General features: G+C 40.3%; 1 long non-coding RNA gene across 1 annotated transcript in view; it reads left to right on the forward strand.

Moving 5' to 3' along the window:
* The first annotated feature begins 812 nt into the window (after positions 1 to 812).
* LOC116441209 overlaps positions 813 to 21,761 on the forward strand; it is a 76,890-nt gene continuing 55,941 nt past the window's right edge. Inside the window, exons 1-2 of the long non-coding RNA XR_004238957.1 lie at positions 813 to 1,181; positions 1,734 to 1,880. This is a non-coding gene — a long non-coding RNA (uncharacterized LOC116441209). The remainder of the gene's footprint in view (positions 1,182 to 1,733; positions 1,881 to 21,761) is intronic.

The raw sequence follows: 21,761 nt of genomic DNA on the forward strand, positions 1-21,761 counted from the left end.
TTGGATTTTTTTCTAAGAATTAGCCATGGTAAACTGTCTTTCAGGGATATAATTTCTGCCCTTCAGGCTTCTACAGATGTTCTGTACAAATGCAGAGCAAATGTACCTTCCTGATAAGCAATTTGTTGCTTTTCACTCTGTGTTTATTCATGTCAGATATGTGCATTGGTATTTAAGCAAACAATAGTGTTTAAGTGCTTAATTATTTCAAAGGATAAATAAATGTGGAATAAAATGAGGAAACATTTACAAGCAGCTGTTCAAGGATATCAGATTTTAAGTTATCTGTAGCCTTCATAATTATTTCAATGTTCTTGTGTTATTAAAAATGTGATGCAGATGTCATAGTGATAGTAAAGATGAGTAATTAGATGAGATTCTACTGCCTTTCAGATATTTAAGTCAGGAAAATACTAGAAGTCTTTTTGATAGTGATGGTTAATCATTGGCAACAGTTGGTGGGGGCTGAAGGGCTTCCTGGCAGGACGAAGGTTGAGAGAGCTGCAACTGTCATTCAGATTGCCTTCCCCATGTACAGTTTTCTTACCATACACAAAGACCCTGCAGTCTTCGTGGCTCTTCAGCCCAGCACTCTGAGCTCTGCTCTCAGAAATTTTGCAATTGTATTTTCAGTGCTGTCCAGGAATTGCAAGTTTGAGCTTAGATTGGGCACAGATTAGGAAAGACTCACTGAGCTTTTATCTGGCATGAGCTTCAGATCTTGCAAATCCTGCCAGTCTTGGAGGATCGAATATTCCAAAATCCTCACTGAGTCTGCTCCCCCAGCCCAAGATGAGCAATAGTCCTTATCTGGACAGGAGAGCATCTCAGACCTTGTGTCTATCTCCAGGAGGACTGTCAGTGCGGGACATTCCCATAGTATGCTGTTTGGCCTGGGACAGATGATTGAGGCTTTGGTGCCAGGAAGACTAATTAGTACTGGACTGGGTGCACACATGCACACTTCTGGCAGTGTAACCAGCAGAAGGTTTTGTGACTTCTAGGCTTGCTCTGCTATGACAGGAAGCAAGGGTGTGGTTCCTGTCTCCTGAAGCTGCTCCAAGCAAGGGTTGAGCAGGCTTGCCCTGCAAACCCCTGGCTATGTGCCTGAGCTGCTCTCCTGAGCTGGAACTAGCACTGACGTGAATGTGCAGTGAACAAACTTAGAGCTGCAGAATGAGGTCAGTCAAACTGTTTATCTGCAGGCTTGGGCTGCATTTTTTTCTTTCCAGCACTAGGCACCCTAAAACCAATAGACCACCTCAATGAACTTGAGGTTTTCCCATGGATCAGATAAAATAAGGAATTTTTTCTCTTTTTCCTTCCACTGAAAGTTTCTAAGCTTCTACTGGGACCTAAATCAGCAGATTAGGAATCTAGATATTATTGAATTAATCTTCTCCAGAACTTGTTTCTTTCTTGTATTCGTGAAGATAGTATAGTTTTGTCTCAGATAAAATTATTCAGACAGCATTACATTAATTGCTATAGCTGTAGTAACCATTTTCCACAAGTATGGGTTATGGACAGAGAAGACTTGCCAATATAGTCATCACTAGTACAGATTTCTATTTCATTTCGTTACTGTATCTTCTGAATGGCTTTGTTCAGTTTTCTTCCTTTGAAGAGGATTGCTTTATTTTTTTAACTTGCCAAGTCTTATACTTTTCAGCAACCTTAAAAAGAATATTTTCAAAATGCTCAAGTAACTGAAGACTCTCTCTCTTTCTCAGATGTGATCTGGTGCTTACATGTGGGCCTGGAAATGCTGTTACCTGCCAAAACACCAGTCAATCTGGTGTGATACAGACACCTAAATCTTCTGAGACTCTTGATCCCGTATAGAAGATCTGGCACTAGTACAACCATTGAGGTTACTGGTATGTGTTTTTATTGAAAAACATCCCAGTACAACAACATCTATAGACAAAAAGGCATCCTATGTTGTTTCTTCCCTGTACTGCTATTTCCTTTCTAGATTGAAAGAGGTGATACTGCTAAGAGTACCAGTATAACTGCACCAATATTGAATGTTGTATTAACTATGTCTGACATCTTGTTGAAAGTTGTGGCAGGCTCCTAAGTGCTAGTCTGTTCTGAAACTGAGATTTAAGGTCTAATGCCACAAAACTTCTTTGCTTTCTTTTTAGATTGAGGCTTTTTGTCTCTTTGGCTCTCTTGGAAGATTTTTCTATGGTTATGTTTATGCTGCCAAACTGAATTGGGCTTCAGACTTCCGGTAGGACTTTGGGTATTATATCTGTCTCATAATAATGATAAAACAAGGATTAGGAATAGTGTGAATGAAGAGCAAGGCTTGAAGTTTTTGAAGCAGAACTGTCACCAGAAATGAGTCCATGCTAATGTTACACTTCTTTCTTATGAGAGTTATTTTGAGCTTTCCTAGAATTTTTCAGGCAGTCATCTGAGATCTAAACAGCAAGGCTGCCTAGAAAGTAAACAAAACCTTTTAGATGTGGTGAGCAGATCAGATTGGATATGAGTTCCAAGAATGTACAAAATTAAATCTATTTAATTTAACAACAGAAATGTTACTGCTTAGTGATAGCTCACACATGACTCATCTCCAGTGTTGCAACACCATTAACCAGAGAGATTGGACACAGAGATGACTGATCTTGGCCTTGCTGGGAATATCAATAAGAAGCCTAACCACTGCCAGTTGTGCTGTTTTTCAGCTCATATGTTAGCTGTATACAGAAAAAATAAATATTCCCTACCAAGTCACACGGAGTAGCACCAAACTATTACAGCTGCTGGATTGCCATGGCTGCTCCAGGACTCATCCTTTTAGAATACCACAGCTGGGTGACCACATCTGGCCACCAGAATGCAACTTGGGCTCTACTGTTTCAACAGAAAAACTGGTTTGGACCTGGGCTTCCTAGTCAGGATCATGTATTGACCTGTCATTTCAGTCTTATTAGGCTATTGATTATGTAACTCTATTCATTACTATTTTCCAGAGTGACATGAGATTTCCACCACATTTTCCTTTTCTGGAGTGGTGTAGGACACAACTCTCTCTCCTCAAAAAAAAAAATCACCAGGCCTCTTCTTTTTCTGACCATCTCACCTGTATGGTTCAAAATTATCTTTGCTAGAAGACTCGGCAGTTACTGCAAAAACTATCATGCATTGTACAGTTTCGCTTCTTTTTATCCCTCTGATTTTTTTTCTGAGTTGTCTGATTACTGAAAAAGCATCAAATACAAAAGCAGAACATAAAGCAAAGGTAGGACTTTTCATTTGCTCGGGGCCACTTGGCTCCCAAGAGATCTGAAACAAGAGGGCCCTTCTAAATCTGAGAGAAAGAGCATGTTTTTCTGTAAATGCTCTCACATTCTCTCTTGCTCTCACTTGCTTTAAAGCATACATCTGACACAAATTAATCTGCCGGGTTTTTGGTCATTTCCCATCCGCTGCTGGGGCAAATTAGACTTGCTGATGTTGTTTTGGCCTAACCCTGAAGCAGCATGAAAGGAATGGCCCAGAGGGAGAGCGAGTATGTTCTCCTTGGCTCTTCTTCCATGTACTCTCCAGTCTGTTCAACAGAAAAATTAGTTCAATTGGCCTGAAAGGCACTGAGAGATTGAAAACCCCTCTGTAGTACCTTAAAGAACCAAAATTACTTAATTAATGTGGAGACCATTATGTGAGGTTACCATATGAATGACTAAGTGGACTGCCTGAGTTACAGAGCAGGAAAAGAGGAAAGGATATCTGAGGTCAGACTTGTCAGGGTAAAGGAATCCTAAACAATGAGGGCATTGGTTTAAGATTTGAGGAAGAATTTGAAAAAGAGCCCTGAGAGTGAAATTAAATGAAGCATGGGAGAGTATTAGTGGAGATTAGCAGTGCAGTGAAGGAACCAAGAGCAGACTGCCAATCGCCCCTAAGCACAGGCAACTTTAACTGGGCTGATGCAGACAGGAATTAGGCAGTACTGGAGTCTGACTGAAAACTGTTTTCTTGAGCAATGTTAAAGAGTTTCTCTTCCACACCCCTTTCTTTCACTGACTTCTGAAAGTGAACATGCCCCCATCTCAGATGCATGTGGGTTTTTTTGTTGGTTGGTTGGTTTCCTTGGGTTTTTTAGTTTTTTTGCCAGGCAGACTTATGACAGAAGCAGATAAAGCAGAGTCAAGATTTGAAAACCACTTGGGCACTTTCAGTGTAAATGTGATATTCACTTAGTAGCATGGGATTGTCATTGCAAATGTGCTGCTTCAGATGAGGAGAGGACAAAGCCTAGTGAAACTAACGAAATTAGTAGCTGTGCTTACAGTTGAAGTCTGGGAGACGTTTGCTTACATATAGATACAGGTTTAGTGAAAGCTAGGCTATTTTTCCAAAACATCAATGCTTACAGTGGTCTAAATTTTTCAGTGCTCTTTGAGGCCATTTCAAAATTTTTCTCCTTGGAGTTTTTCTTATTATAGTTTCCAGAAAGCAGTATCTGTGATAGACCAAGTATCCATAGCACAATAACCAGCTGAAGGTGGTAATATTTCGTAAGGTGACTGCAGTACTTATTGGCTTTGGTTTCATTTGCTGTCTTTTTGAAACAGTACTCATATATTCTAGAGTAAAAATCCTGACTGCTGGATAGGAGTTGCTAGTGCTTTTCCTATCAGCTACAAGCAGAATTGTTGCTAAAAGCAAGGGGAAAGTGAATCATCTCTCTGAAAATACTTTTAGTGTGTGTTAAGTTTCACAGAAGACAGTGGACTAGATCTTGAGTAACATTTGCAAAACCATCCAGAGAATCCCAAAGTAATACCTGCCAGAGCCTGTAGGAAGTCAGGGGTCATATCTAGATCACGTTTTTCAGATATAGCTAATGCCCCCAATTGATTGTGTGGTTTGGGAGGACCTCACAACTTTGAAGAACAGTAATTCAGTGCTTTGGTATTAAATGCTGCTGTACTGGGATAACCAAGAGCTGGTTGAACCGCTGGAAGCAGCTCTTTCTTGTGGGAGTGGTGAGACACTGGAACAGATTGCCCAGAGAAGCTGTGGATGCCCCATCCCTGAAAGTGTTCAAGGCCAGGCTGGATGGGGTTTTGAGAAACCTGGTCCAGTGGAAGGTGTCCCTGCCCCTGGCATGGGGTTGGAACTAGGTAGTCTTTAAGGTCCCTTTCAAACCATCCTATGATTGTATGGATTAATGCCCATCTTTAAAATGCTGCATTGTATCTTTAGCAATAAGTACTCTGGGTAATCCTGTGTTTTACAGCTGTAAGTCTCCAACACTGGGGCTTAGACTTCCAAAGCAACCCCTACATTCTCTTGGGGCATCAAGGGGACCTGTGTGCCTAAACTGCCTCTGAGTAATGGACTGAAGTGCTTATGTAACCTCGTGAAGAGTCATTCCTAAAACTTGAGTGGTTTATGTCCCTAAAACATCTAGGTGCTTCTGGGAATGGGGGTTGTGGGGAGAGGGGGAGGTGAACCGTGACTGTCTGCAATCCTAACAGCTTTCAAGGGGCACTGAAACTGCTGTCTGGCTGGTGTTCTGAAATGGAGTGAATTAGTGGAATCCACACAAATGTTGCTTCATTGCATAAACTGCATTTCAGAAGCAGATTGGATGACATTTTTCAGTGTTCCCTTTTGCAGCAATTGTTTCATTTCTCTGCAAAGAATAATTTAAGTAATTGGAATTTTCCTGCAGGATAGGAAAAAATTACCCCCCTTCCAGCCCATTTAATTGAAACCAAATTTAATTTGGTTGAATTTAATTGAAACCAAAATTGTATGAAATATTAAATACCATTAGAGACCTCCCATAACTAGGGCTAGAGCTGTGTGGGGAACACTTTTCTAACCTGCACAACCTTTTTGTTTTCCTAAACTTTCCTGTTCTGTTCTGAGACAAAACCAAGCCCCTTTAAAGGCAGAAGTACTCGTGCTTGTGTTGCTGCACGGGTGTTAGCATTATGAGAGTGGTATGTAACCCCTCAGAAGTTTCAGCTTCAAAATACTTCATTTTCTTCTCAACCAAAGAAAAGGTTGCTAAAAAAAGTGAACTGTTCCATGATTTCATTCTCTCTCCAGAGCTTGAACAGGCATACTAGCAGGGCACTGCCCTTCAGCCGAGTGCTCTGCAGGTTAATGTGAAAGCCATGAGAAGTCTGAAGTTGGTAGGAATCAACACAGAGCATGGCCCCACATGTACTTAGCCAGCCTTCCTTCAAAACACAGCTTGCAGACTGGTTGAGTGAGGATTGAATTCCCCTTGGGAAGCAATGTTGTTTTGGGAGACTTGAGACTCAGTCACGTTCCCTACAGCTGTCATGCCGGACTTCACTGGGAGTTTTTCAAGCTAGGCCTAGCTGATATGTCCCACCTGCTCTAGACGAGTTGTGTGTGAGGTGCTTAAGCTGTGCTTTGCAGAGGAGGCGAGCTCAGGCAGTCAGCTGAGGGTGCAGCTGCGAGGCGGAACTACCTGTGGTGCCACAGATGAGGCCAGTCCGTGATGGCATGTGAATTTGGGCACAGCAAAAAGCTGCCAGGAAGCCCTCCAGAAAAAAAACCCTGGCCGAATCTGTGTCTGCATTTTTTTGTTGTTGTTGTTGTTGTTGGGGTTTTTTGGTTTTGGGTATTTTTCATGCAAAAGAAAATCACAGCATATAAATGAGAAACAAAGATGAAGCTAAAGTGGTTTTGCTTAACTCTAGAGCTAAACAAGCTGACAGAGGAATTGCACACCCTCCAAACAGTCTGCATTGCTTCTGCTAGCAATAACATATGTGATGCTCCTGCTAATTCTGACTTGACCACGGTGTTACTCAATATGTTGTCCTGCACTGATTGCTCAACATAGGGCCTAAACAGAGTTAACAGCCGAGTGTGACTTTCTGTTAACGTAATGTATGTTGGCCAAATTTTGCCAGCTATTAATCTAATCAGTACTGGAGGACATCTTTAGCTAAGAATACTTTTTCTATGAAATATGTTGCAGGCAATGTATTCCTGAGCAATAAACTACTGCTGTTTCTCCACTCCCATCTGAATAACACACAGTTAACTTTTTATTGAAAGATTTTTGTGTTACTTCAAACAGACTTTAACCCTGATATTGCTTCTTCATGAAATCTAATTTAAAAAATGTGATTTCATTTTAAGAGGTTTTTCTCTGTCCTAGCCAGTTCATAGCAATTAGAAATCCTTTGCCTTAGAGCCTGCATAGGAGAGACTTGGATTACTTAAACTTTCAAGTCTTTTTCATGGGCGAACCACAAATATATTAACTTTCAATGATTCACAAATTAAGCCGATGAAAATAAAGGCAGGGAGGCTGGTATCTTCATACTTTCCAAGAGTTTGTGAAGGTTTTGGGGTTTTTAAAAATTATTTTAAAAAATGGAAAACAGCCAAAATCAAGAAAAAATGAGGGACACATGAAATAAAAAAACCCTACATAGTTCTTTTAAAGGATTCTGAATAACTAATCCATCATTAAGATTCCTTTTAATGGCTGGTGCTCCTTCTAATTGGTTAAACTACTTAAGAAACTATTTCAGTGCAATCATTAGCATAGAAAGCCTGATTGTTTATGCCTTTTGATCACTGATGGCTATCAGGGAAGAAGCTGGATTTTAATATTCTTGAGAAAGATGTGTAGAGTTCTGCCTGCCATCCATGCTTCTTGCTTGTAATACTATATGCCTAAGATCTTTAAGTTGCATGGAGATATCATCTTATTTCCTCTCATCAAATATTTTCATAATAAATGCCCTTTTTGTACCATCTATTATCTGCTATCCAAGGAGCTCCTTGGGAATCAAATAACTTTGAAGAAAGAGGGAAAGAACATGTTCTTTTTGTAGGTTGTGGGTACTATATATGTCGCACCTTGGAGACAAATACTGGCTTTGGGATTTTTGATGATGCATCTGACTTCCTCTGGTTCATTGTGAATTGTTGTAGGGGCTAAAACCATCTGCCGTCTGGATTTCTTCTCTCATATTTGACCCAGGTCAAAAAGATCCACCAGAGCAGTGATAAAGGTATTTACGCAAAGAAATGTATGTGCTGGTTTTGGTTCGGCGAACCAAAGGCGTGTTCTTTTGCTTTGAAAATTGAGAAGGAATCCTTTCAGGTGAGGCTTTCCTGCAATGTTTCTACTGTTTCTAGCCTTGAGACATTGTTGCCTTACTGGGTTTTGCCTTTGGTTCTTTCAAATCAGCCCAGAGGCAAGACGCATGCTGTGAAGAATGACAAATTATAAACTGGCTGCTCTGATGACACACTTTCATATCCAAAATAGTCCATGGCATTTGTCATGGGCTAAATTCATTCTTAGTGTTGGTGGGCGCTTGGTCCTTAGTGACACCTGGTAATAGAAGTCAAAGAATGAGGAACTGTTGTCTCCCTGAAAAGCAGGGAGGCCCTGCAGAGCAACACCAACAAATTAGAGAACTGGTCAGTCACCAGCCATGTGAATTTCAACAAGAGAAAATGTTGGATTCAGCACCTGGGATGGGACAACCCTGGATGTGCAGACAGACTGGGGAATGAGATGCTGGAAAGCAGGACTGTGGAGAGGGACCTGGGGGTCCCGGTCAATGGAAGGTTGAATGTGAGTCAGCAGTGCCCTGGCAGCCAGGAGCCAACCATGTCCTGGGAGGCATCAGGTACAGCATCACCAGTCGGGCAAGGGAGGGATTGTCCTGCTCTGCTCTGTACTGGGGCAGCCTCACCCTGAGTGCTGGGGGCAGTTCTGGGATTCACAATATGAAAAAAGACATTAAACTCTTAGAGAGTGTCCAAAGGAGGGCAACCAAGATGGCGAAGGGCCTGGAGGGGAAGCTGTATGAGGAGTGGCTGAGGTCACTTGGTCTGTTCAGCCTGGAGGAGACTGAGGAGAGACCTCATTGCAGTCACAACTTCCTTCTGAGGGGAAGAGGAGGGTCAAGCACTGCTCTCTTCTCTGTGGTGCCCAGTGACAGGACCCGAGGGAGTGGCCTGAAGGCTGTGTCAGGGGAGGTTTAGGTTGGATATCAGGAAAAGGTTCTTCACCCAAAGAGTGGTCAGGCACTGAACAGGCTCCCCAGGAAAGCGGTCACAGCACCAAGCCTGACAGAGTTCAAGAAGCGTTTGGACAATGCACATGGTGTGATTCTTGGGGATGTGCAGTGCAGGGCCAGGAGTCAAACGCTGTGATCTTTGAGGGTACCTTCCAACTCAGCTTATGCTATGATTCTGTGAAATTCCTTAGAAACTATAATTTTACTATCAGGGATCTGTAACTGTATCTTTTCTGGACTGAAACCAGCAAGAACTTCATACTGAAGAAAGCCATTCTGTGTGCACGCATGAAGCTGAAATTTTGATCTAGAGAGGAACTGTACTGGTTGTACAGTCCTGCTGCTGCCTTGGGCAGTAGCCAACAGTAAAGCTGATTTTTAAAGTCTGTCAAATCTAGTGTCAAAACATTCTTTGTTAGGTAGGTAGATAGGGGCATTTTATGCTAATCTGCTTTGGAGCAAGGCTAGAAAGCAGTTTTTAAAACCACACTTGTTTCTGAATTCAACACTATGTTTCATGAATCATAAGCTCACACTGTGCTCATAGGTAGGCTCCATTATTTTGAGCTGTCTTTCAAAATGTTGATGGGAGCTCACCCACAGAAGTTGAGCTCAGTGAATAATGACGCAGTGAATTATTATGATACATTTTGCTTATGTTCAGGATCTCTTCAAGAAAATTTATTTGGGGGGGGGGACTATTTCACACTGATGAGCAACTTCAATGTCCTGGAAATATGAGCTGTGCTGTCTAGCTACTCTCTGCCTACACGTGCTCCCATGCTGCTCTGGCACAGAGGCTGGAGGATGCAAATGAAACCTTTGGTTCTGGAAAGCCACATCTCCCACTCTCCCTCTCCCCCATGTCCTGCTTTCTGCTAGTGTGTTTCCCAGTAAAAGTCAGCCCTGTGAACATTTGCAGACACCAGTCAAAAAAACAGGCCAGGAACAGCAACAGTTAAAGCTTAACAAAAAAAAAGTTAATAGTCACAGAAAATAGGTGGGTTTTGTTCCCCATACACCTCCCTCTCAGCTGTCCTCTTAGGAGCATTTTGCTGGGAAGGAAAATAGTTACCATGACTGCTGTTACAGGTTGCTAAATGTTTGATTTAGGCAAAGCTTGCAGGTTGAATTCCTTACTTTTGCTTACGCAGACCCTACAGTGTCTTTTGGAAAACCCTTTCCAAAAGGTCTCTGAATCATTGTAACTTAGTTGCATCAAAAAGTTCAGCTGCAGTCATTCATTTCCAGTCAGGGCCATTGCAACTTAGCCTGTAAAGGAAAAGAAACCTGAGGAGGGCAGTTGTTTCAGAATGAAAGGTGTGATGGCTGCCCACTCTGCTATTTAGTCAGAAGTCTTGTTTAACACCGTCCTGAGTTACAGGAATGCTGCATTTAGCACCCTGTAATGCTGTGTACCCCCCTCAGCATGTATTTGGAAAGCAGCTCTGAGCAATCACAGGGAGAAGAGACAGTTTCATGAGGTGAGTGGGAGGTTATCCCTAACTACAGCTGTGTTAAACCAGCATTTTACTTCAAACCCTTCTGCTCATGTGCATGATTCATTCAATATGCTATGTGGTTATCTACCTGACTTGCAAACTTCTCTGGTGAGGAGGAGATGCCTAGCTTGGGGAAGTAGCTATGGTAACAATTCATATAAAGTTCTGATGATTATCAGAACAAAAGATAATGCTTAATTTGCTGACTGCTCAGGCCTCCAATTCTGTAATGCACAGAAAAGTAGATACACACACTGCCCACTTATCAGAGAGGGATTAAAGCTGAGTATCTAAAGCATTTGACAAATCTCTCTAGAATCAAATGCATAAGTTACCATTAGTATAGGAATTAATAGGTTTTTTTTAATACAGGAGAAGAAAAGCTACAAATCTCTGCCACACATTAAAAACACTTTTGTGGGCCTGAAAGTTTTCTTTTGACTATACCACCTGGCCTAAAAGGTTTCTTTCTCACAGTACAAACCCTGCCTCAGAAACATCATGGGTTATCACTTATTTCCAAATTCTCCCCTCGGAACAGACTGTAGGTCTCTGTGTTTCAGTGCTGGAAAGCCACAGTTTTGAGTGGGACCCATAATTAACAGCTCTGCAGCTAAGTCTTAAACATTTTTCTGTGCAAGGGGACCCAAAGTGTCTGTAGTTCACTCTTGATCCCTGTGCTTAAATTAAGGGCTGCTATTAATTTAGATCCAGACCTAACATGGTTACCTTACCCTCAACAATAAAGTTCAAACAGTTACAGCTCTCCATTACTTTACTGGGTAACCTCATACATAAATTTCCTGTTTATCGTTCCTCTGAAAACTCGATGAGGAAGAAGTGAAACAGAGTTCTTCAGAGTAAACTCTGGTCTGAAGCATCACAGCTTCAAATGATCAAAATGGCTTGCCTTTTTTGTAATCTGAGCTTAAAGAGCACATACCTACCCATTTTACTTCTAAAAAAGCAGGCTAGACTGCAAAGGAGTTATTTGAAAGAAACATTAATGTTCTGAAAACACAGAGAGTGTCCTTCCTATAAAGGGCTTGTTCTAAAGCAGCAGACCTGGCAGGTCTTAAAAGGCAACATGGGAATTTGATAGGTTTCTTTGTTTAATTAAAGGAAATTATTTACCTAAATTGCAACTCTCTGGTGGATAGAGCTGCAGGTATCACACAAGATTTTCTGCCTACTGGCTGTTTTCAGTAGGTGCTGAACTATATTGTGTTCTCATTTCAGTGTAGGAGATTTCTATTTTTAAGAAACTAATAGACAGTGGTTACATTCCATACTGTTATATTTATTTATTTCCATTTTAAAACTTTGACTTTAACAAGTTTTCATCATCTCATAGGATTTTTCATGGTGATTTACACTGCTTAATATTCTGTAACCAGTAGCAGGCACTGGTCCCCAACTTCCTTTTGTGCTCTGAGCACCTGATATGGGAAGCTTTTTTAGCTGACTCGGTTTTGTACTGTCTTGAGCAAATACTTGCTAAACATTTTCCATCACTAGATTTAATACCATCAGTGCAGCACCTGGCACTGTCCTGACTAGCAGGGATCACTTTTGAGGCTTAGAACACCTGGCTATTTTACTCTCGCTGTTTACTGGACCATTTTTATAACATTGGTCTCAGAAACATTTCTGTAACCATCAGCTCCTTTTCAGATGCTTTTAAATGTTCCCAGTGATGAGCTGGCACAAACAGTCATGCTATGTGATAGAAAATCAGTCCAGAAGGTGCATTTCACAAGCTGGTATTTTAAAAAATTCTACTTTTCCCCTGTTCAACTGCCTGGTCACATCCGTTTGGCTATATCCTTGTAATCTGATGAAACTGATAGAGTAAATGTTTGCGATGAATAATTCAAACCCTTCTGAACTCCCCAGCTCTTTACTTTCCCCACAGATTTCCATCTGATTTAAAGAAATGGGTTTACCCCATGGTATTGTTTAGCAATCCAGATGCACCAATCCTGAGCTGAAAAGGTTATATTTTAGGAGGAATGTAACTGTTGAAAGTACATAATTAATCTTTTCAGTGTGCATCCTTATTTCCCTTGGGATGAAGACATTAAATTTGGGCTTGTATTTTGAGTTATGTAGGAGGCTTAAAAATTAACAGGGAAGGTTTTGAATCAGTCAGTATCAGAATCTTTTCAAACTAGTCCCAGCTAAAATTATTATCATGTTCATTGCTCTTCTGCTATAGCTTTTTTATTGAATGTAATAAGAATATTTTCTTTTAATGTGATAATAATAGGCTGATAGTTGCATTTCATTTTGCACTGCATTTCCATATCTCAAAATCTGCTGTTATCTGCTTCCTCTAAAAGATATGCAGAAGAATTCCCTGCCTCCTTTGCAGTCTGTGTCCGTATTTCTAGACATGCTTTATCACCAAAACATTCCTGTTTACATATTCAACTCATACAACACAGTACACAAATTGCTACCCATAGAATAAATTCAGGTATGAACATTGTATAATTAACTTCAAGACTTCCAAATTACATATTGTACTAATTACATATAAAGAGGCAAATTACATGGCCAGAGTTGCCTGTTGCTGCTTGTGCAAGTTTGCAAAGCACAGAGCCTCCTTTATCTATACTGTGATTCTCCAGCTATCAGCCTACTGAGGTTTGATGACTCAGAAGCAACTTTTCCTAAGGTTAATACAGGTCACTGGAGCATCCTTGGCAATTTAAGTTGCAGCTTTCTTAAATCCTGACTCAGTTAGGTTTCTGATTCTTGGTTCAGACTCACGACCTTACTTTGTTTTCCTGATTAGACCATGGAAGTTGAAAAATACTGTTGGAAAGTCTGTGTGGGAGAAGCATGTTTTCCATACCATTTTATTGCAGTCAATGAGATTCTCAGTGCTAGGCCACTTCATTAAAAGTTGGATAACAACTTTTAAACACTCATTCGTGACAGTGTTACAAAAGTCATGTAGTGATATTAGAGGAACAAAGATGAAAGTGTTTTCAAGAGACTATCTTGATGGAGCTGAAAAAATAATTTACCCAACATTTCAGGTGATAGTTTTCTCTTTCATTTACTAACTAGGACTTAGGCAGGTTACTGTCTGGAGTCTGAGTATCACAACATTTGGAGTGATACAACAAAAAACTGCAGGAATGTCCAGATCAAAGTGCAAAAGCAAAACTACACATTTGTGCATATCTTCTTGATCCTAACACCACTGAATCTAAACGTTTTGATATTATCTAAAACCACCATGCCTTTCCAAAATTAACCCCAAAGTTGGAAACATTGCAAAGGGATGAATTGCAGAAAGCTCTGGCATTGCACTGTCATTCCAATCCTGTATTTTGTGGACTTTGAGCATCTCATCTATGTTGTACGTCATGGGGATATTGTGCTAGAGAGGGGAGATTTAAAGCAAGAATAATTACAGGGGGTAATGTGTATTTCCTTCAAAAGCATAGTGGCACTTTTGGAAGAAACTAAGTAGCATGGAAAGGTAATAGTTTGGAGAGTCACACATGAAGGAGGCAGCAGTATTGTATTCAGCTTTGTGTTTGAGTTAACCTTCCTAGGCAATGAAATGCATGTATGTAACATGGTGTGATTCTTGGGGCTGTCCTGTGTAGGGCCAAGAGATGGACTTTGATGATCTTTTTGGGTCCCCTCCAGCTCAGGGTATTCTATAATCCTATCAATGTTTCTGTCAGTATGGACTCCCAATACAGCACATCAAGCATGCTTAACGGTCATGCCTGTTTTCTGGCAACAAGTTATTGGGGACAACTTTAGAAACAGAGGATCTAGGCCCTCAACCCTATGACCACCCAGGAGAAGACAGGGTTACCTAAATTAAGTTTGAATAAATAGCAAGTAAGTGTGCTAGACTAGGGGCCTTCAATGATCCCTCTCATTTCTCATAAGAAAAGCCAGCCTCGTTGTGTTAACAGTATAACATCCTTCTGTGATTAAAAGCACTTGTAAGGCAATGCCAGCATGCTTCTGTTTACATCCAAATAATAATCAAGATCTCATGCAGTGATGATTTGTTGTCAGCTATTTTTCCTGCACTAAACAAGTCTGACACTAGCAGCCCACGAACTAATTAACTCAAGTATCTGACATGGGAATCTACATTTTAGCAATCAGCAGAATATCCACAAAACTGAAATAACCAGCCAAGTGGACTGATGTCCTGGGCAGATGAAGAGTGTCTCCTTGAGGTAGAAAAGAAGGAAGAAGAATGTTGATAAATGGGATTTCCACTCTCCCACCCCATAAATTCATCTCTTAGGGTTTGGTTTTTTTTTAAACAAAACTTCAAAAGAAAACACTGAGCTGAATACTTTAGGTAGAATATTGGCAACTTGAACTTTTATTTCCTTGTTAATTTCTATCTCCCTCTTCCAACCTTTCTGGTTTACCTTTACCCTCTTCTTAACATGCAGAAATGGGTTCTGGCATCAGTTTGCTTTTAATATCTGCCCAAGTTCCTTGATGAGACAAGATTGTGGGATGCCTTGCTGTTCAACACCTTTTATTTTTCCCTTGTGGGACTGTTGGCATCAGACACTCCTGGGGCAATCAGAGAAGCAGCAAAACCTTTACGAATTCAACAGTGTGGGTAAAGCATTCCAGCATAGGCTGGAAGAGTAGAGCTGCCCAAGATGAAAAGGTAACAGGAACAAATGGAATAAACAGGACATTAGTATTTTGACACCCTGTCAAGTTGCTCATATTTCAGGTTTTTTTCCCCTGTATGTCTTACAGAGTTAAAAGAACACTCATTGTTTTGCTATCGCTCCCACTGTACTCAAGTCAAGCTACAGATTCTCAGTCCCTTTAAGAGTGGGGCCTGGGTTGTTTTCTAATCAGGGACAAAATATTCCATTAATATCCTCTCATCACTGTAAAACTGAAAGTGAAAATTCCCTTTTTTTAAAAAAAGAGACACAATTGTATGCCTCATGAGCAAGGAGTAGATATGTATAGCTAGGTCTATGCAGAAAGTCTAGTTTCTTAGCTAAAGGCAGGCCCCAGGAGAGCTAATAGAGACATAATTTTTTTTTAATTTAAAGCAAATTAGACCCCTTTTGAGCAGCCAGACAAGAGCTGTAGGGTCCATATCCTTTAAGGAATTTAAGCTTTTGGCTCACAGGATCATATTTGCTCACTAAAATAAAATACTTGTGGGCACTATTTGCTAGAGACTCACCTTTCTCAGTAAGAGACTCTTGGGTACCACAGGCCAATCAGAAAATATGCAGAAAAGAGGGCTGTTTCTGAAAACTTCTCTCTTTGCTGAGTGTCTCTTCAAAAGCAGGGGTTTCTCTCCAAAGCTGCAGTGCAGTGATCTGTTCCCACCTGTCTTTTGTATAGCAGATATTGACACAGAGTTAGAGTTCTAAAAGGTTTTTCTGACCTTCAAAGATGGGGGACTTAGATGTGAATCATTCTGTTTTAACTGAATTTATTGCATAGAAAGGGAATATAAGATTCATTAACTCCCAAGATAATATAAGGAGAGGGATAAAAGATTCGTCAGAACTGCAGGGAGCATGCAGACAACTTTGTGGCACAGGAAGTCTGAATAGCTGTGTTTAAATCAGTAACAAGCATATCCACAATTATAATTGTCTAGATCAAGAACTTAGATTTGGGGCTTGGACCACTCCTCAGCTATTAAGGAGGGAGTCTACACTGTCATTCAAAAGCCTCGTTACATCAAACACATCAATTTGCTGTCAGCTGATCTACCTCCAGTTACAATAATGTCACTGCAGTAGCATTGATCTCAAGATCTGAGCATACTCTGCTGAAATCAGTGCTGTGCTGAGCCAGAAGAGAAGAGTTAGCCACCCTTTTGCCTGCTCTTGAGCTCTTAAACTGCCCTGAGTTGGCTGGTGTTGGTAGCCCACAGAAATCTGGTTCTAAACTGTATATTTTGGGTCTGTCCAGTTAACCTTCAATGTAAGCTGAATGTGTAAATGGCTATGTGAAGTTGCATCTTTTGAAAGTAGACATGAAGCTGGCTTTACCACTTACTCTCTCCAGCTTTGAAATTATTTCAGCTTCTTGGCCAATTCCAAACAATGACTAAGCAAAGAAAGGGGAACAAAAACCCCAAACCCAAAATAAACCACCATAAGCTTGAACTCCTTTTGTCTTGCTGCTGTTTGATTGGGAGCTGACATGACAATTTGGTTGTACAGTTATGAGAGTGTTAAATTACATTTATTGAGAAATAATTTTTGCAGCAATGCATACAGTTTTTCTTGCTCACTTTTGTTTTGACCTATAAGATTTCACTACAGCATTCCTTTCCAGGTTACTGCTGTGCAATCCAAGTGTTATTCATCAAATTAATTTCTGCTTCTGCTGGGTCTTCCACAGTGTTTTCTTTTCTTTTTGTTTTCCACATATTGCTTTCATCCTGCCTTGGGTCATTTACTATTATTCAGTTAATCCTCTCTACCAGAGTGGCAAATGAGACTGGCACTGAAGGTATGCCTGCTGCTGATTCCCAGCAGCTTTTTATGTCATAATTGCAGCAGAGGACGTTGCGAAAATGAAGTTAATCCTTGTAACACAGTATGTCTGTTAGCTATATGAAAAGTGATTGTGAGTAAGTCTGTATCAGCTATAGGTCATTAAATTAAACTCACTTCCTTTAATTTAATCCTTTGTATAGACTCTGCCAGTTGCATGAATCAAACCTGAAATTATTATGTTCAGTAAAGCCAGGCACACTGTTATATTTTATAAATACTATTCTTTAGAGGAAAACTTCTGAAAACAACAGCAAAAAGAAATGTTGCATGCAACAGTGATTTTAGAAGTTTCCATTGTTCCTATTTACCCTTGCTTGCTCTCTCTCATACATGTTGTAGTTACACATTGAAAAGTTCCTAGCTAGGTTCTGCAAGCCCATACATAGGAGAGACAAAAGTCTCTCCTACAGGTCCAAGTTTCCTAAAACTCAGGAGCATAAACTCCTCTGAAAGAGATACCACACATTTTCAGACTAGGTGAAGTCTACTGAAGCCTCCAAAGAGATGTTGTTAGGAAATTGCTGTGTGGACATGATGTGAGTCAGTCGTGAGACATCCTGTGTTATGAAAGTGCACGAGGGTTCAGATCTGTGTGCACAACAGGGTGGTAAGTGCAGTCATGCCTTGGTGCACGTCTGTGCCTGGAGACATGTTGGGAAGTGTCTTCAACAAGAAGACCCCACCAATATTTTTGCAGCTTCTCTAACAGGCTGCTGAATGATTTAATAAAGTTTTTTTTAAGATGACATAACCGTTCTGCAAACATAGTGCCACGTACTTAATAGCTTAATACTAAGGAAGGCAAGGTGAGGACATGTCAGTAAAGAGGATCTCATTTTGTTATGATTTAAAGTTTATTCCTGTCACAAAATGTATTTTGGTAGATTGCTGGAAGCATAACTTTATCAGATTCCACTCAGTTTCCAGGAAAAGATACCCTAAGATATGCTGTTAACTTAACCCAGAGAGGAAGAAATAAAGCCAGTTAGAGCAAGGATGAAGCAGCACAACTGTCCTCTGAACATGTATGAATACTGCGTTATGGTGATCCCTGGAGTTAAGAGATCAGGATCTCAGAGACCAGTGCTGACATCTTTTCTATCTCCACACTCTGTTTTCCGCAAATGCAGGACTTCAGATAGATGATCTGAACCACTTAATTCTTTCATTTAAAGAACCAATGCAAATGCTAATTCAAGAGTTCCTATACTCTGTGCTTACAGCACATGGACAAATGGAAATGCCCAGTTTTGCTAATGTGATTGTATGTAATGCTTATAAGTGTTTTCATGGCTGCTGAAAAGGAGAACACATAGCTCTCCATGTTGTCTGCTGCTTGGGGAGAATGCCTGTACTGAGCAGAAGTAGCATTGGTATGACCCAAGGAGTGAGAGGTGTCGCAGACTCAGCACCAGTTTTGTACACAGGGAAGTCAGTAGGAATGCAAGCTGTTTAAACATAAGAAAATCTAATTGCTGGAAACCACGTGATTACTTGCAATTGCTTAGGAAAGCTCTGAAATTAAAAATTAAAAATATACCATGTTAAGGCACTGATATATAACCTTGACACAAGGATGTACTTTTGGCAGAAGTATACTGTAAACAAGAAGTACATGGAAAGCCACTGCCTTAATGAGCTATCAGTCTTGGGCTTATGACAAGATGCAATCAGAGAAGGAAACAGACAAATGGATAGGAGCTGAAACAGAGAAGGATGTGGGAAGCATAGTGCTTTTTCATGGACATGCTGTGTGCATAATTTCACAGCGAGCAAGGGGGCCCTGGGAGTCTCCTGCTTCATGTTGTGGCTTTTTTAGGCACAACTCCCACAGACTTTAGAAAGGGTTTTATCTTAAACAGAACCATGGAGGGGAAATTGGGGCTCGTCGCAAAATGACGCTCAGGTGTGTACAAATGAATCAATGTGCTTCCCACTCCGCTGGCTTAGTGTTGGGAAAAAAAAAAAAAAAAAAAAAAGGCAAGCAAGCTTGGAAGAAACAAAAGCACAGCTTTTTGTAATTATAGATCTTTTTGAGTTAGCCTGAGCCCTCCCCTTTCCTTCCTTTACCTTCCGCTTCTCCTCCCAAAATAATAACACATTTTGCCAATAATTTTGAGGAAGTCTCAGTGGGCCAGATGGAATTCAAAGAGAGGGATCTAATAGAGTTCTGTTTCGTCCTTTTTTTTCTCCTGATTTTTTTCCCCCATGCTCTGATTTCCTACATGCAATTTCTTTCTTTGGCTTACTGCATGACATGGAGGTGGTGATGCAAAAATAGAAGTTAATGGTACTACCACTGTTTGTTTCTATTAACGTTTACATGTGAAATGGAGGCATTTTGGAAGAGAACCAGACTGGCCAGTAAAACCTTTCACCCTCGTAAACTGTACATTTGGTTTGATTTTTGGCTTAGATCCCAGAACTTGTCACAAGCTTTATTATAAAGCTGTAGTTCAGCTAGAGTTTTGTTAGCTTTATTGCAACAGCTCCTCTCCTCAAAAAAAAAAAAAAAAAAAAAAAAAAAAAAAAAAAGAAGAAAAGAAAAAGCAAGCAGACCAGTAAGAAAAGCTTTTGTCCATTCTGAACCTTTTCAAATTCTGGAGAAAATATACTAGGAAATGCAATTAGCAGGATCACTGTTCGGCATCAATCATCAGAATATAAATGAAGTTTATCTAAAATTTATAAAAAATATACATCACCTCCTTAAAATAGTCCAAGAGTGACTAATCACATAAACAATAAGGCAGTCACCAACACTCAAGCATGTTAGAGCTTCTGAGAAAGCACAGGCCTAGAAATGCCAAAGGGGAGTCTACAGATTGACTGGAAATGATATGGACATCTGGAGAGAAGATTTTTTTTTTTAATGTATGTACTTTCCCAAAGGGGTAATTTAGCTCTGCGTCAGTTCACTCAGGGAATATATGAGAAAAAAGAAAAGAAGAAAAAGGAATGTGTTATGATGCACAATCATAAAACTGTTAGTCTCATCGTGCTTTCATGCATCCTGTGTCTCTCATGCAATGGATCCCCTTGGTTCAGGACCAAGTACAAGTGAGAGCAATATGGGATTACTGATAATGGGATTTAAGGGGAAGTTTTTATAGCATAACCATCAGTAATTTTTTAACCTATTGCTGCAGACTGAATGGTTATAGAGAGGATGTGTAGATCTGCTCTAAAATATCAATTTGTTTGTAGCCCTTGGTTGGAAGTTAAAACGTGGTCTTGTAGCTGTAAGTCTAACTTGAGATGCAGAGGATCAAAGTTTGACTGTCGCTCCTGTCAGTCAATTCCCATGTGATCCTTGAGTAAGTAAATTATACTGACTATCTTTCAATTCCCTGTTGAAGGAATGGTAACCAGAAGATTTTATTTGAGACTAGTTTAGACTAGTCTAAAAGGCTTAGATCAGTTCTTACAGTGTAGAAATTTTTTATCTTCTAAAACTTCTTCAGTCAAGAAATGTTCATTGGCCAGAGACCTTAATTTTTATTGGGATTTATAGAAACCAGGTTCTTAAAGTATTTGATTCTCCTAAAATGCAAACAGGCACAACAACTCAATTTGTTTCACAATATTTTGGTACCTAATTTCAACAGGAATAATTACAACTCAGTGCAACACTACAATGACAGTGGTTCCTTGTTTTCCCATTGGAAAATACAAGGTCACAAAATTCTGAAGTTCCTGGAGAACCTACTGAACTGAGTCCCATGTCTCCTTCAGTAGTTGTAGTAGGGCTGTCTGGAAACAAATCACCCAGGGAGCAGATTACTTGAAAATCTCCCTTTTTATGCAAAATGTTTAGTGTTTGGATGTGAGCTGTATTTTTTGTGCATGGAACGACACACGATTTCTTATTGGCACTCTGGAAAAGCAAGCAGTTTGTCTCAGCATCATTTAAATCTGGTTCCCATGCCCAGACCATGCTTGGTAACAGCTGTGGGCTGCCTTAGTAATGTCTGAATCCTCCCTGTGGAGCTGTGCTGGAAGCTTCACCTGGCTGGGACCAAGCATGAGCCTGGCAGAATCATTGTCATTACTGGTGAGTAAATCACTCCCAGAACTTGTCCTCCACTCCTTCCCAGAGAACAATGTTGTCTCGTGGTGCTTTGCTGTGGGTCATGTAATGGAAAGTTAGTAGTGCATCAGTGATGTCCATCAGCAACCTATAGAATTGAGAGTTTGTGTGGCAGGTGAAGGTTGTGCACGTATTATTGTACACACATTAGCTTTAAACAAGGAGGAGACTCAGTTATGTATGAAGTGCAATGTAGTGTGTTGCTACTGAATTTAAGATCGCAAGCAAAGCATGTAACTCTCAAGGAGTCCTTAATGAACCTTGATTTGCAGACTTTAATCTGGTAATCAGGAATTTTCAAACTGTACTTGGAAGTTTGCTTGGATTACAAGTAATGAATGCAAAAGTAAAATTGTGAAGGACTTGCATCTATCAATAAGAGGAAATCAAAGTGAATGAGGAAACTGAGAGCCCACCAGTGTATGGCATAGCATATATTCTGTGCTGTGTTGAGAATGAGATTGTTTTAACAGTCAGCAGGAGCCAGAGCCTCAATACCTCTAAAAGTCTGTCTCTCTGCTTTACATTCTTATTGCTTTCTTTGAGGGGGAGGAAGGTTTGAAGG

This window comes from Corvus moneduloides, chromosome 3 (genome assembly GCF_009650955.1).
Source record: "Corvus moneduloides isolate bCorMon1 chromosome 3, bCorMon1.pri, whole genome shotgun sequence".
NCBI lineage: Eukaryota > Metazoa > Chordata > Aves > Passeriformes > Corvidae > Corvus > Corvus moneduloides.